Source organism: Taeniopygia guttata, chromosome Z, assembly GCF_048771995.1.
Source record: "Taeniopygia guttata chromosome Z, bTaeGut7.mat, whole genome shotgun sequence".
Lineage (NCBI taxonomy): Eukaryota > Metazoa > Chordata > Aves > Passeriformes > Estrildidae > Taeniopygia > Taeniopygia guttata.
This window is the reverse complement of record NC_133063.1, coordinates 37,362,980-37,367,356: the sequence shown is the minus strand read 5'-3', so window position 1 is coordinate 37,367,356 and position 4,377 is coordinate 37,362,980. Positions and strand designations below refer to the sequence as shown.

Genomic DNA, 4,377 nt, shown 5'->3' with positions numbered 1-4,377 from the left:
CTTTAAATTTTGGAACTCTTGAAGTGATGCATTGTATTTCTCTTGAAAGCTTTTACATGACAGGCAATTGGAAATTACTCCCTCAAAGATGAGAACAACTTCAATAACTGTCAAGTGTCAGTGAAGTAGACACATAAACAGAAGAAATGTCACAGTCCATCAGCTTTTCTTTGCTTTTCCTATTCATTTCTCTTTGCTTAGTGACCTAGGCATATATAAAGAATCTATGCATCAGTTCTGCACTTTATCTGCTGCAGAAAAATTTTGGCACATCTGCTTTGCACTTTTCTTCTGCACAGTTCCTGCCTAGCATTCATAACGGATTTTCATTTTAAAACTTAATAATCTGCCCTTGAAAAATGAATATGGTAAAAAAAATTATGCCATGGTATTTCAGATTTATTCCTCTTCAGTGATTTCTATAGTGAATCTGCTCACTGCACATCCAAACCCAAAAGCCTGCTAGCTGTTATGCAGGCAGACTCAATTTGTTACCTGAAGGTAATGCCAGGGGCTTGATTACCCGTCTCCACCAATTTTATCAATGGAAAATGTGATTTTTGATGACAGTTTAACACTGTAACACTAGAGTGAGATCAGAGGCACACTTGCATTTCAAACATCTGAGAAAAACAGAAAAATAAGTCACACCAGAAACACAGGATATGCATACCCAGTCTAGATTTACGGGGACAACGAATTAATTTGCTTCATACTACAGCAAGGACTGTGGAATTTTATTTTTGGCATAAGAAAATTACTAGGGGGGTTAAGTCAAAGTTATTTCTCAAAAATAAATTCCAACTTAAAAACAAAGGTAATAGAAATATAACTATATTATTCTAATCGATAAGTAAGCCAAGAAAGCTCATTTTTCTCTTTTTTTTTGGTATTTGATCTTTTTTTACAACATTCTGATTTGTTTTCATTGGATGTTTTACTCCACCCTTGGAGAAACAGTCAACATCAGGCTTTCCCGAAGGATCTGCACTTGGAGAGACAAACTAGTTAATCCCATATTTTCTAGAGATTAAGTGACAGAACACATTTCTAGTGTATTTTTAATGCTTATTTCTGTTAAAAGGAATAAGACAATTTTAGATCTTCTGCAGAAGATACTGATTTTCTCCCACTGCTATTCCAGGAGTCTGAACTCCTGGCTCAGCATTTTAGAGTCCTGGAGAGACCATTTGTTTCAATTCCAATTTCTGACAGTCTATTAGAGACAGTAAGGTGATATTTATTTCTTTTCTTCGAAGGGTGAAGAAAAGGAAGAGTTTCATCAGCAAACTAGGCAAATATAAATTTTCTTATTTTATATAGAATGTGTATACTGAGTATCTATAAATCGTGAAAGAGCTAGTTTATTACGGACAAGGGAAGGGATAATCTCCTTTAAAATAAGGTAAGGCAGACCCCTGAGAAAAATATAATACTGTTTCTTTTTAAAACATGACAAGCTCTTTTGGTACTAAAGAGTTGTAGGAAGACTGGAAAATAAGTTGCAATTATCTTTCATATGATTTTTATTTCAGGGCTGTGGATTTTTTGTATTTTTTCTCTTTGTTAATACTGTGCAACAGCCCAGTAGACAATAGGAAGGCAGACTTTCTCACAATTTATAGGTTTAATTCAAAGGATTAATCCTTGGAGTCTAAGATTGTTACTTTTAAATTTTCTTGTTCTGTTCATAGTTCAGATATTGTGAGGAATTGTCTTATAATTGTGCAAGAATAAGTAATGAATTTAAATATTCTTATCTATGAGTCAGAAGGAAGGTGGTAGAAAAAGAATGGATGTTTTCACTTATTTGAAGCCAGTTATCAGGAATCCCAGAAACATGAAGGAAGGTGACGTATTAATAAAAATTCAAATCTGAAGTACAAGATTGACGAATGAAATGCAAATCTTTTCAGGATAAAAATAAATTCAGTTTTTCTAGTATAATAAACATTACATATATCTCCATGCTAATCTTTATACCTTCCCCCCCCCCCCCCCATATTTTTCCACTCACAGAAGATACCATTAGTTTAAAAATTAGTTTGAGGGTGGCCAACTTTAGTTATAGTTTTTTCTAACCAAAATTTAATGTATTTTGTGTTGTAAATTAATTTCCTCAGAAAAAGAACAAAAAGGAAAAATATTGTGTTGGGCAATGCAACTTGCATAGAACTAGGGAAAGAACTGTTGAGACTTCTGGGTACCAAGCACTCTAATGAAAGAGAGGCCTTTAAATTAAAGAAAATCTTGTTTCGTTTTAATGTCAGCTGTGTAAGTATTTGGTAGTTTTTGACATAAAGAACGCTTAAATGTACTGGTCTGAACCGAATAAGTTTATGCAATACATACACATATATATATGTATTAGCTGTTCCCCTACTTACTATGTATTTGCAAAGGTGAATCCTTATTTTTTAACATGCCTATCCTAATTGCGATGCATTTGGTCCCTAGAAACAATTATTCCTATCTGTTGGAGGCAAATTTTTTATTCCGTAGTTTAGTTTGTCTGTCTTTGAATAAGATATATTTTCCCAGCTAGAATTCTCTTTGCTGTTCTCTGAAGATTCAATACCATACCTTCAAAGCAGGTTGAGGAAATCTTCCCTCCTTCCAAAGATCTGATTTGAATTACTCTTCCCAAAGAAACATAACAGAGGCTGTAGAAATAAAACACTCTGTTATCCATCCTGGTGCATCTCTTATTTCAAAGTAGACAATTAAAGCTGTATTTCAAAGTTGAAAAGAAGTCACATTGCTCTTGAAATTCTGAGAAGCTGTGTAAGAAATGGCAAGAATCATATGAAATCTTGTGGAGAAGCTACTTCTGCATAATTTCGTAAAATAATTTAATTTTCTGAGTTTTAATTTTTACATTTGGAAGACAGAAAAATATTATTCCTTCAAAATTAAGCTTGAAAGATTAGGAATAAGATTTATCTCCTTGTAAAGTTTTTCAGCCATCAACTGAAGAACCCATTCTCTTTAGTAGTACCTTTAGGTATATTAAGAAATCAGGAAGTCCAAAATATGCTTAGATGTATTATTAATATTTCTATTTATTTCCTAGAAATTGTTTAACTGTTATGACTTACTGATTCAATCTCATTTCATAGTGAAAACATCTCTTGTGTCTATGATGAGGAACATTCTCACATTTTATTAATTTCAGCTAGAACAGTAAGAATAGGTAATAAATTATTTTCTCCCCTCTCTTCCCCATGTTGTACTTGCCCTGGATAAATCTCATTTAAACAATGAGAATGATACAGAGGTTGCCCCAAGAATATTATGTAGCAGATTGTCTGAGTATGATTAGATTGGGGTGAGCTCTGAGTATGAAAACCTGCTGATATTGTCAGCATGATAACAAGATGCTTTAAAAAGTGTTTACTTCAGTTGCCTTCCTATGATGCTGTTACCTCTACAGAGCAATCTGAGAGCACACTGGGAAGGGGTTTGAATTTGTTTCAGTTAGGATAAAGTTTTTTGTGTTGGTCTCATATCATTTCAAATTAATTTTGGGAAGAAATGTAGTTTATTGCTCTTCATTAAAACACCCTCTTGAAGTCAAATGAAGCTTACTTAGCTGCTCTTGGAAAATTGTTTTCCTCCTTGCACTGCTGAAAGTCGCCATTCTCTTCTAAGGTCTTCAGAAGTTTCTAATTACAATATTATACTGACTTCACAAGGTGAAAATGAAAATTCGCTCATCTACTTTCAAAAGCTCTTAAGTCTGTACCCCCACAACAGCAATATTTTATATAATATGGCATCAATAACTAAACATGCCAGCACATGCTGATGCTTAATTTTGAAGAAATAGGATAAATTTTGTCATAATTAATCTTTTATGCTGGAAAGAGAGAGGAGAAATCATGTTTGACTGGAATAGACCAATCTATTCCCATTATGGAGCACTTCTTGCCAAATAGATGGTCCGTCAGCATTAATTATATATTTAGAATATGTTTCAAGGCTATTTGAATGATCCTGTATTACAAAACCTGCTGTTGACGGAAGATAACAACAGGTCCATGCTGGATTTGTGGACCAGGGACCTTTCTGTGCTTACACTTAACCTCAGATCACCACATATAGATATAATCTGTGTAATTGAATAGTCTTGTTTAATCTGAGTAATTGAATAGTCAGATTTTAATAGATTTTTAGTAACCCTCGTCAAGAGGGGAAGTGGGAGGTTGTTCTGATGGCCAGCACTAGAGGAATGCAAAGAATTCTGCTCTGCTTTTTCTATATAATGATTTAGAGTTTATCATAAAAATGTCATAGGATATCATTTAGTAAGTAATTTTAAGGAAAAAATGTTCGGTGTGTTCAGTCTGTACATTGCTCTGTCTCTGTGTTTTGCAT

At 33.7% G+C, this 4,377-nt stretch overlaps 1 protein-coding gene across 14 annotated transcripts in view; it reads left to right on the top strand.

Moving 5' to 3' along the window:
• Positions 1 to 4,377, top strand: part of LINGO2 (leucine rich repeat and Ig domain containing 2) — a 485,467-nt gene that overhangs the window by 371,508 nt on the left and 109,582 nt on the right. The gene's annotated exons all lie outside the window — the stretch shown is intronic.